We start from the raw sequence: 13,196 nt of genomic DNA on the forward strand, positions 1-13,196 counted from the left end.
TTATGTTACAGTTGAGGTCTGATTCTGAAAGTGATATGCAATCATATTCCAGTTGGGGTTGCTAAAATCAGAAAACACATAAATTTGCAAAATCATATGGGGAGCTGCTTCTATTCATTTATTATTTTTAACCGGTCTTCAGATCCCAATTTCCGTCATGTTATCAGTGGCATCATGATTCCCATTTCTTTTTTGTAGTTACATAAGATGGAACACAATTAACTCCAGATATATCTTTCAAAACTCAAGTATATTGTCATATAATTGACAAATCATGTCACTTTGAGATAATCTAAGAAAGGGAGAGGCAATGCTGATATTTTGGTCCTGTATTAACCAGAATATTTAACTGTGACAAATTTATCACGAAACCCAAAATATTGTCTAACAAGCTAACTCTTTCCTACGTCAAAGTCCATAACCTGGACATTAGCATATTGAACACGCTTACACACAATTATTATAAAAAAGCCCTGATAAACAGCTTTCAAACAACTTTCATTTGCTAGAGTGCACTATAGAAGTGCATTAGCATTCATTGAAGCAAAAATTAGGCTAAACTTGAATTTTAAAGTTCGAGAAAAGACATCACATGTCAAGTAATAGGAGTCCAACAGGCATATGATATAGTAGAAATGCAAAACAATCGCCACAATGTAACTCAGGTTCATTTAATTAATTAATTGATAAAAACAATATAAAATGAAGCCACACTCTATGCCCAATGCTGAGCTATTGCCGTGATAAGGATATGGGATCAATTCCCATCGGCTGTGACCTCTGCGTTGATAAGCATATGATAATGCAAGCCCACCTGGCAAAGATAACGAGCAAATCTCTGGCAAGTTTTGGTATGAACAAGAAGAATGTGTTGATATTGTGATTGGGAATTTTTTGTTAATGGATTTGTAGTTGTGATCACATGATTCATTTACAATTATTTTGGAGGGTATGGAATGGAATGCAACATATTTATGACAGGTGGGAAGCAAATGCAGTTTGCACCTTTTTTATCCCAATTGAAAAATTAATCTGTGTATCGATTTTATGTAATTCATTTGTTTGGCATAATATGGAATCAAGCTAGCTTGATCTGGGTATGGTGTTTTTGGAATAGACTATTAAGGCCATGGAAAATCAAAAGGACAATTGCCACATAAAAAAAAATCAGCAATATTGGATGACTGCAACGATTTCTTCAAGAATGTATGTTGTAATCAGTTCCAATACCTTTTGCAATTGTATTTGAAGCATTTACCTTCTCTTGTTTGCTCATTTGGATGCAATTGTATTTGAATCATTTCCACATTCTTGTTTACTAATTTGAATGATAGATTGGTCCACATTTTGGAATGGAGCAGTTCTTGTTGAGGATAAGTCCAAACAGATGATTTTTACTGGACTTGCAATGCAGTTGAGGATGTCTGTCAAGGATTTTATTGAATATCTTTATATTTTGCTTACAGGAACTGTATGCTTAAAGTGTACAAGTTTGACCTCTTTAAAGTTTATGTTTAATAAACATTGTCTGGAAATGGTGATCTATCATTTGGAGATACAGTTCGGTCTAAGTTCAGTCTAAGTTATCTCTAGGAGGATGTCAAACACCTTCATATATAACATATAGCAAGTGAAATCTGAAATAAAATAAAATGGTTGAGGTAGATTTTCAGCCAGTCATTGCATAATGAAATATATTTTCTTATACTTAAATCAAACTTAATCCATCTCTTAATTTTCTTTGGAAAATTTCATAAGGTAGTCAAAGAGTGGGCTCTAATTTGTTTCTAGTTCCCTTCAAAGGTTCTATTTTAGGTGCCACATCTCCATTATAGATACAATGTATGTCTGTCATGCCATGGCCTGTTCACAGCATTTGAGAGGGCCAGTAAGTTTATCCAACAAAAATGAACCCATTAAGAGAACTTGCCTCAACATTCCAATTGTGGGCCAAGTCCCATTATCCATAATAGCTCAAACCTATTACATTTGCATCCTAACACAACCTCATATTCCTATTGTGGGTTTGAAAATTATACCTCACAACAACATACTCTTGTACTTCCTATCACTCAAAACTAAATATTCAATTAAGCAGGTATAAGACAACTTGTCTAATACTTAATTGGTGCAAAGATTTAAATCTGAGTTGCAAGCTGCTCGTTGACTTTCTTCTCGGCCTTTACTCTCAACTTTGTTAATCGCGTCCTCTACTAAGAAACCTTAGATCTCGCCTTTCTCTTTTCTTCAAATTCCTAGAGAGGACGTGAGCAAAATAACTTATTAACAAATTAACCTAAATCAACATCAACGGATATGGTAGAAGATAACATCCCAAACAAGGTGGTAAATGGAACTGTATTCAAATAAATAGCACAAATTATTACCTTGATAGTATCATAGTGATGCCAGCATATTTCATGAGAAAGCAGTGTAACCCCAACACTGGGGTATGTTGGGAAGGGGGGACGTCGGGACAAGTTTCAAGGATGGAAGAAAATGGGCCTCATTTTCAGGACGGCAGGGGACGGCCAAGGGACGGTAGTAAGTGGATAGGACAGGGAGGGGCATTGCATATCATACATATAGAACTTGAACTGCTAGTTATGAAATGATGTTTCAGTAGAACATACCAAATTAAAATTCTCGAATACAGCAAAATTGCAACATGGACTAGAACCAACGAACGTTCAACATAGTTACATAATACGTATCCAATAGTAACATTAAAACAATTAAAAATTCAAATAGAAATTCCAAGTACCCATCCTAGTGGTGGCATGGTTGTGGTGGGAGTACTTGGGTACTCAAGAACCCGGTGCGGGGACATCTCGAGGACGAGTACTTCGAGGCTTAGGAGGGGATGTGAGTCCCCGTGCTACATTGTGAGAAAGTCTCCCTAGCGGGCAGTATTTATGACATGGCTGAAGCCTCAGATCTCTAAAACAGAAATTAAAAATCAAAACAGTGCTGGAAATTATTTGTAGCAAGAAACATTAAGGATCACTGTGGTAAAGCACGTTCCTATACAAAATGATTCTATGCAATAATAGACCATATTGCACGTATTTCAGGGCATCTGGAATGACCATTTTCTTTGTCTTGTAATATGGATGAGGAACTCCTCTATACGCCTTGAGTGTGGCAAGGGCTAATTTAACCCACTTAGTTTTGTATGGAATCATCTTAAATGACATTTCAAAGTTATTCATGAATTAAAAAAAAAACTCCATAACAATCAGGAAGATCCACCACTCTGTAACTAAAAAATATCACATCATTTACCCTCTAATCATCCTCCAAAGAATTTTGGAAGGTGCCCTGAAATGGATGGGACCATGGGATGGCTTGATATTCATTCACGGATACTGCATTTTTTGGCATACGGATTTCCCCCTAAAGTTGACTGATTGGAAAAGAATTCACAGAGGCAAGACATGCATTGCAGATAAAAAGAACCAACATTCTTACCTTGCTTTTAAGTGAGGGATTCGAGTCTCCCTGCATCTCCCCTACTTTAGGAATCATGCACATCTTCTCTTTACAAAAAGAGACACAAACAAAAGTTTAAAACCAAAATCCACAGCTCGAAAAGCAGAACTAGACAGCATAGCTTCCAGGGCTACAATCATATTAAAGACCTTTATCTTGCTCTTCTCATCGTCAATCGTCACTTTTAACACAATTTTATGCACAAAAACTATGTTTTAGTTTAATTATCACATTAATCTAAAAAATATCAAGCTATAAATTCTTTCACCTTCATCTTGAAATCCTAGAAATGCTTACTTTTTCCCAAAACTAAACATAATGAAACCCTAAAAGGCGAGGCATCCTTCCCTACAAATGATAGGGGGTGAAGCATCCTATACCTGTCAGGAAAAAACTGAATTAATCCGATAAAATTGATGAAAGTGCTAAAAATGAGGAAAAGAAAATTGATAATGTTGAACACAAAGAGGAACTTTTCATCGTCAATTTCTACCACACACAGGGGATTGGCGATGAAGACAGAGGGTGCGAGATCTTGTGAAGAAGGCCCTCAATAGCCCTAGGAAAGTTTCTTCGTGGCATGAAAATCCTTTGTGTTGCAGTCAAACAAGCCCAAAGGAAACTGCAAACACCTAGGGTGATCAACTTAAACATGGGAGAAGTGGTTGGATGACACGGAGCACCAATGTCGAACGAGAAGTCAAATGAGGACGAGAGTTCAAAAAGGAGTCCACAAAACATCCTGATCATTTCTCGGCATTAGACATTTTCTGCAACTTGGATGGGACAATTGCCAATCTAGAATCTCGTAGTAAATAGCCTAATTGGCTAATTAAATAAAGAGCTATGACTCTATGAAAAGTCACTCCCATTTTTGAAAAGAGTATAAATGAAGAATAAATCATTTGAGTTGAAGACACTTGGACAAGATATTCGACATAAAGCATTTGAAGAAATATTTAATTTTACTTGTAAGGAGGAATAGGCAGTGAAAAGATGATTTTTTAATGTAAATTTATTTACTATAGTTTAATGATAGATAAAAGCCTTTTGCTTTTTGATTATTCAAAAGGCATGGAGATTTAAATTGCAGTTGATTCATCCTTTATAATCATGTTTAAATTATACAAACAATTTAAATGTCAGATAAGTGGACACAGCATCTTGAATGTGATCATCATAGATATAGTGAAATTTCAAATTATTTCTATATCTGTATCTAGTTTGTCTCTGTACCATAGGAGTTAAAGTTTAATTTAGACTAATTTAAGCCTAAATATGTATTTGATGTGTCACATCTTGATTATTAAATTGTTGAAAGTATAATTGTATAGAACTTTATAAAGTTGTACATGAAAATCTTCATTGTAGTTGACTTTGTTGCTTGAATAAGCAAAGGCACTTGTCTTTTGAATCATTTATGAATTATTATTGAGTTTATATTTGAAGCCACATAATCAATATCGTCCTTCTTACAAGCATCAAACCAATTGTTAAGAACTGTATAGAAAACATTCAATTATTTCAAGCAAGCATTCAACTTTATTTTGATCAAGTTCAAGGGTTTTGCCAGCCAAAGAATTCACAATGCTTAAATTCGCTATAAAAGAGCTGTGAACCAAGTGATCAAGTTTGGAGTGAAGGCTCACCCGCCTAGGTGTAGCGAAGCTTGAAGTGCAAGGGAATCGAAGTCATTCCTATTCATTGGCCAAAACTTATTGAGAAATCCTATCGTATAAGTGGCAAGCACTTGGATTTCAAATTTGTGCTTTTGGGAACCAACACAACGTAGGATGAGTGGAGGCAAGAAAAATCTCATTAATCAAGGGAATGATATGTGCTCTTACATTTTAATTTACTTGAGTAAACTAAAAAGTGCCTAAATAAAATTAATATAAGGTATACTTATATAATTAAACTAACACCTCATTTAAGTGCAGCCAAGAGAAAAAATAAATGGGTCTCAACAAGCTAAGTTATATGAGGTACAAATAGTTCATTCTATTTACAATGACACCAAAATAGCAAAATGAAATATGCCATAAAACACATTTGCCAACCCCTCAAAATTGTTTTTTTTAAGGATTACTGCAAATGTACTAACAATGCCATTTTTATTGATTGTGTTCCAAATGCAAATGAAGGCTTATAAATAAGAGAGGAGGAGACATGTCTCTACAATTAATCATCATTACTTAACATATTAATATATTAGTGATATAAATACCCATATATATAATATATTATTATAGAATATGTATAACAATATATATAATATAATATATACATTATATACTATAATATATATGTATTACATACAATAATATATATATAGGAAATGATGATTTACCAACAATAATGTATATCAAATCAAATCAATCCGACTGAAGCTACAACTTTAACACTCCCTCTTAGCTAGGGAGGATTTGCAGAACACATTATGCTCTCTAGTATATGAAGAGATATCCACTCAGTTGTGATGAGCCCTGCTGAATCTCAACTCAAACTCCAATAAATTCTTAAGTCTTATTGTGTTATTTTAATTTTTCGAGAAAAGTTTATAGACAGAAGAGAAGGGGCACAGCATATAAACGCTTATAAACTGAAATACAGAGCAATTTCCTACAGAATGGAAATGCAGAAGACTTTATTTTATTGCAACAATGAGATCATGAATGATAAACATACCAGAATGTTTCCAGTTTTTTTATTTATAAAGCCAACTCGCCTGCCAAGAATGTTGAAAACTGACAGTAAAGGACGCCTGGCCTCTAGATCTAGGTTCTCCTACCTCGAAACTAGATACAAGTCAAGGATGGAAGTCAAACAGCAACCAAAAAGGAAGGTGTTTCAACCAAACCCTTCATACACCTCTCCAGAATGCACAATTCCCGCCACAAGCCGGCCAAGAAGAGGAATAAATTATAATCATGTTGGATGCCACTAATCTAAAGAAGAAGATGCCACAAGGAAGAAACCCCTTTCTTATTACAATCAACAGTAAATCTTTATATAATACTCTGTGTGAATCATGTAGAACCTCTGAATGAAGCTCTCAACTGCACTAATTCGATTAATCTTTCACAATCTCAAGAGTGATCAACACTGAAGAGATAGCGTTCTCCAATGCATAAAAAAATGCTCAAACCCTATCATAGGAGAAGCACAGGAAGAAGCCAAAGGCAAAGTCGAAATATTCAAAGATGAATTTCCCATTGCCCAAAATGCCTATATATGCCAAAAGGGCACAATTTCCAAAAAAGATACGCCACTTCTGATTTTAAATCTTTTAAATTATAATTTGAGTCACTTTCAATAGTTTTTGACTTAAATAAAGTGGCCGCACTTTATTAATTTAAGTGATTAAATATTAAAACACTTACAAAGAATATTTAGTGATTTAAAAAGTTTAAAGTCAATTTGACTTTATAATAAAATATTAAGTTAATAAATAACTTAAATCACTCAAATAGGTATAACTTCCACAAATCTTCATAGAATCCTGTGCCGTTAGAAGCTGTTGATTCCTGTACTGCTAACACCTGCTGTGAACCAACACTGGATTCTGAACACGAGAACAATCCAACTCTCTCGAAAGTACCACTGACCCTCTAACCAATCTAGCTAGCCCACCAGGGTCTAATAAAGGGCTAACACACTGTTCCCGAGAACTAACTAGAGCGGGGTCATCATAGTCTGCCCTCCCCGAATTTGCTTGTACACAAGCAAACTCAAAGCCGGATGCTGAAGAATACTGTCACTCTCCCAAGTATTCCCTGATAACCCGCCTCCAAAGATGACGCTCTCTAGAATCTAGAATGGCCTTAGGTATCCAAATCAATTTCCCCTCATCATCCAGGGGTGGTGAATCAATAGGAGTCACCTGTGGTCCCAATGCCTTTTTAAGGCGTGACACATGGAACACATTGTGAACCTTACTGTCTGCTAGAAGATCTAACCAATAAACCACTTAACCGACATGCCTAACAACCCTAAATGGTCCATAATATCGTGGCTTAAGTTTCTCAGTGCCCTTCTTACAAAGAGTGGGTTGCCTATAAGGTTGGAGCATCAAATACACCAAATCATCGATCTCAAAAGATCTCTCCACTCTCCTCTGATCAGCGTATTGTTTTTGTTGATTTTGAGCTTTTAAAATATTCTCCCTAAGTGCTCTCATAATGTCCTGATTCTCCTGCAACAAATCACTAGCACTAGGTACCTTACTATCACTCAGCAATAAATCTAGAAAGCTCGGAGCATCATATCCATATAATGCTCGGTGTCATATCCATCTAAGGTTGCCTCAAATGTCAGTCTCCCTCTGAATTTCAATCTTTCTCTTCCTGTAATAACATTCTCAGAAAAGATCAAGGTAAATAGTTATGAAATACAAATACAAGATATTTACAATAGAATAATTAGAAATTTTACTCAAAAGAACATTTATCTTATTGGGACAAATCCACAAGATTGGATTTATACAAGTCCCTCCTCGATATCATTAAATTCTTCCAATCATAATATTTGGTATGTATTTCTCTTGGAATTTGTCATAATTTCTAAGACCACTGTAATGTCCCTTATTGGTTTCCTTAATGTTTTGAACTAAGATTCAATTTACAATGACTTCTTCTACCCACTCCTAAATTTGTAATTAGGATGTGGTCTTAGTATGACTTGCAAATGGTTAAAATAACATTATCTTAGTGCAAGTGTTGCCTATCTTGATACTATCTAAGAGTCATGGGACAAGAAATAACTCATATATATTTTGTGGCTTACTCATAATAGAATACTTGTCCAACGAATAAATTCTAAAGATCATTCAATACCATCAAGAGCTGTAGAAGAGAATAGTATTGACACCAATTCAACAACTCACAAGAACACTTGCATGCAAATGAGTTGAATCAAAAAAATCTCTACTCTTCCATGGCTAACATGTTTATAAATCCCAAGTAATTATATTTCACAAGAATCTCAATTGTTAAATGACTTGTACGAGAGACAAACGAGTGAATTAGAGACAATCATCAATTGTGATATTTATTATTGGAGTATACTTATCCGTGTAATCACAGTTGATGACCACATAATAGTTTTAACGCCACCCAAGATGGATTCATTGACTAAACTCTCCTAGTTCTATTAAGTCTCCAAAAGAAGGTTGAAGTGCAATCAATCGGTGTCAATTTATTATTGTCTTGTATAGGAGCAACGAATCTCGACAACTATGATTGGTCTAATGCTTTACTTTCGCTTGTCACTTGCAATGAAAATATCCAATGATTAACTCATGAATCCCTAACTTCACTACATTTGTAACCTTCTTGGTAGGGATCCCCCATTGCAACAATAACAAGGATATTATGTATAGATGAGTTTCGATATGCAAATAGATGCGTTGACCACCTAACTTGACAAGGAACATCATATTTTCTCTTGCAAAGCACTAGATTATCAATCTCCAAATTCTCATCTTCTACTATATTCACGCCTTCAACTGATGTCACATAGTTTAGAGGCTCTCAAAGCTATTGATTCATTGTTATCTGTCCTCCAATATTTTTCCAAGGACAGGGTTATCGTGGATCATGAATGCATTCTCTGATCCTTATATATGGTCACAGTCTTTACACAAAACGAGTGCATAGGTCAACTAAGATTGATGTATTAATTTCTAATGGATACATAAATGTATTGTCGATAGCATTAAATCATTGATTGTGCTATGTTCCCACTTTACTCCCTTGAGGATCGTCTCTTCTTCGATGTCTTAGAGTGACTGATTCTCTATCATCACAACCCGAGCATAGTAACTCATGATAAACTGCATTTGTAGAGAATTATAATGCCAGGCTTTCATGACATCAATGATTCTAGGGATGCCCATACAATTCGAAATGAGATCTCCCTATATGAGATTTAATGCATGGCTCCTTTTGTGATAGCCTTTACTTTGGGGAGTAAAAACGATTGTCCAGTAATTAGACTATGTCCGTCTATTGTATTCCCGAATATCTTCCTTCGTGCTTACACCAAAAGCATCGCAGTTGTTTGATTAAATATTGCTCGTATCGGAATGTGAAATATAGTCTTTACTTATTTGTTCCACCTTAAGTCCTCTTTGTATCCTCTTGTTGACTGGACAATATGTTCCCTCTGCATAGAATGTCTTTCGATGTCTCCCTTCATCTACTCTTCCTTTCACTTTGTAAGCAAAGGGTTTGATATCTTTTGTTTGTTTTTTCTTTTATTTTTCTTTTCTGCCCGAAATTATCCTTCGTGCCTCTGTGGTAGTAACATCCTTTGATAGCTCTCTTTTGATACGTATTGAGGAGGCATGATGTGTGTATAAGCGAACAGCTATGTCTTCCTCTATCGCTCGATGAATATTATGCTTCTCAAGTCATTCTTAAGGGCCAATCTGATTACAACCGCATGTTCAACATTTGCATCAGAATAAAGAAAGATTTGAATTGATTACATTGCACATAACAGAAATTATAACCTTTGTCATTTTCTATCTTATTTTCTACATTTGTAGTGTGGCTCTAATACCATGTTGTTTTTTTAGGATCGCTGCAAATGTACTAACAATGCCATTTTTATTGATTGTGTTCCAAATGCAAATGGAAGTTTATAAATAAGAGAGGAGACGAGACATGTCTCTAAGGAGACGAGACATGTCTCTACGGTTAATCATCATTAGTTAACATATTAATATATTAGTGATATAAATAACAATATATATAATATAATATATGCTTTATATACTATAAAATATATATATATAATAATATATATTATTTAACATGGATAAGTATATATATATAGGAAATGATGATTTACCAACAATAATGTATATCAGATTGAATCAATCCGACTGAAGCTACAACTTTAACAAAAATGAAATTTTATCTCGGTTGATTACAAAATACCAATATGTAAGCCTCCAAGACTAATACATGTAATAGCAATTTATAACTTGAGTATATTTCAAAGTATCTAAAAATGGACAAACTACTGATACTATAGTTCTAAGATAAAATGAGAGAAAATCTTAGTTATCATTGCCTGTTCAAGTTTGAGGCTGCAATATAAGCCCAAAAAAAATTTATGGTTTGGTTTGTCTCCAGAAAAAGCATATAAAAATCAAACACGAGCTTAACTTTATTCAATCCAAAGCCCCATTTCTCATTTATCTAACTACCTATATTTGAAAAGTGAAGCGTAAAAGGCATTTCCTTAATAAATATGTAATGTCCCCTATTAGGTTAGACATAATTATTTCATATTTAATTCAAACGCTTACAGTGTATGTGCTACAATACAATAATTTTAATCTAGGGTATTCATAAAAAGTATTAGTTTGATTAGGACAAATTATCTATAAATTCCCACATATCCGATCATATTACTATTGAGCTCAATGATGGAAGGTGTAGGTGTTATCCAAGTTATCTAAATACCAACTTGCAAATAGATTCCCTCAAAGTTTAGAGGTACAAGTTTGCATCCCTTTTTGGGTCTTGACGTCAAGGCTTCTGAAAAGCTGACCCCTACCCCTATCTTGGCACAAAGATCCATTGCTTGGATTTGTACAAGCCCCTCCTTGGTAACATCAAGACCTTCCCTTCTCAAATTAAAATAATAATAGGTCTTGAATAAATATATATATTTGTATAATATAATTGATATTAATCTAATATCATTTTTATTAATAGACTTATATGATATATATTGGACCATATACTGATTCTTTATCACTGATAGAATATAGATATTATTTTTGTGATTCAGTAGCTCACTCTCAGATGAGTTACAGCATCATTTGCTGTCTCACTATGCTTGTCAGCAATGTAACAAGTTTATTTATTTTCTTATCTCTTCCTTTATGATAAGTAACAAATGCATTTATAATCTGCTATTCTTCCATAGAAAAGTAGATACGACATATATATAAAAATGTCTGATGATCCCCAATCAAGTGAAATCAAATGTCTTCGTATATCATGCTAATTGGGATGATAGGTTACGTCCCCCAAAAGACATTGTGATGAGTAACAAATGCATTTATAATCTTCTATTCTTCCAAAGAATAGTATATATGATGCATATGAAAAAAATAAGAATGTTCAATGATCCCTAATGAAGTGAAATAAAATGTCTTCTTATATCTTGTTGGGTGGATATTTTGCAACCGACAGTTTGTTTAAATCCAATCGCAAAATAGGTAGACTATCTACAACATATGAGACAAAGTCTCTCCTATGTTTAAAAGAAGGCTCCCCCTTCTCACCGTTCATTGGATCAACTCAAGGTAAACAAGAAGTTGAGAGATTTTGACAAGGTGTTACAATATTCTTTCCTCTTTAACTTTCAAGAAAGAATCCACTTACACGCAGAACGAGTAATGGGCAAGATAAAATCTCTAACTACACATCTATCTAATAGTTGGAAACGATGATACCAATAAACCAACACTAACTCAAAGGCTAGTTGAAAGTGTACCGGTTTGGCTCTAACACCGGTTTAATCTATTCTATAAGAATAATCTCTACCATTGGTGCACAAAGACTTCCAAAAGTAGGGTATTCTAACTATTTTTTGAAAATTTAGACAACAATACAAGCTACAGTCAAAGCTTCTAGTCTACGTATTACCACAATTGGTTCCAAAAAAAGCTCTGGCTCCAATTGCTTCTTAATTCTTTATGTTCAATTATTAAAGACACAATAACACATGAAACAAAGACAACAAATGCCAATCACAATCAAAGCTTCCAATTTACACTCATCACAATTGCACTCAATCAAAGTTTCAGCTCCAATTGTTTCTTTCTATTCACTTTTCATCAAAATAGGACTACAAAATCAAAGTTATGCTTGCACAACTCTTCAAAGCTTTTTTGCATACAATAAAAGATGATTTTTACAATCGGGAGAGTACTCCTTATATAGGAAAAGAAGTAAGAAAAAGGAGGAAAAAGTGGGAGAAATTCAACTAACTTTGACCCGGTCTAACTAGGGGAGAAAAATTATTGGATTTCATATCTGAAGGACATGTAATTCGAATTATATGTAATTAATTATATGTAATTACATCTCGTGCAATTCGTCCTCTCCAACTACAAACATGAAAGAAGAATAAGAAAAAGGTTAGAATTGTTGATTATGAATAAATTAAAGCCTATACATTATCAAGAAAAGCCTTGTTCTTCATGATGATCGCAGGATCAGGGATTCCTATATTCTGGACCACTGCATTTTCTTTGATAACCATGGTGTTGCATCTTTTGATAACCCCTAACTTTCTTTGATGAAGAGCCCGCTGTCATTTGAAAATTTGATGTAATCAAGTTTTTCTTTGTTTGATTTGGAATGAATTTTCCTTTGTAGATTGGCACATTCTGGAGTCTCAAACACTTTGAAAACCTTCTTGATGGTGTCCGGATGTAAACTCAGAACAACTTCCCATTAGCACCTTTAACTCTCTTTTTTTTAAACAAAGTACTTGGCACATTCCCGAATGAACTTAGGTTATCAGGGATCCATTGAAAAATGAAGACCAAATAAATCATTGCTTCGTTTGATTCAAAGCACACCTTGACTTAAAAGAGTTCACCGTAACATGAAAATTCCAAAGGGTGAATATATCATCAGAAGATATGGACTCAAACTCCATGAGAATATTGGAAA

The 13,196-nt window shown here is 34.3% G+C and overlaps 1 protein-coding gene across 1 annotated transcript in view; it reads right to left on the reverse strand.

Annotated features, from left to right (window-relative positions):
* Positions 1-1,780: 1,780 nt before the first annotated feature.
* LOC149566654 (uncharacterized) overlaps positions 1,781-13,196 on the reverse strand; it is a 33,015-nt gene continuing 21,599 nt past the window's right edge. The window contains exon 2 of the mRNA XM_089819975.1: positions 1,781-2,255. The gene's annotated coding sequence lies outside the window, so the exon portion shown is untranslated. The remainder of the gene's footprint in view (positions 2,256-13,196) is intronic.

This window comes from Cupressus sempervirens, chromosome 3 (assembly GCF_028749045.1).
Source record: "Cupressus sempervirens isolate cs-2001-9-10 chromosome 3, ASM2874904v1, whole genome shotgun sequence".
Classification (NCBI taxonomy): Eukaryota; Viridiplantae; Streptophyta; class Pinopsida; order Cupressales; family Cupressaceae; genus Cupressus; species Cupressus sempervirens.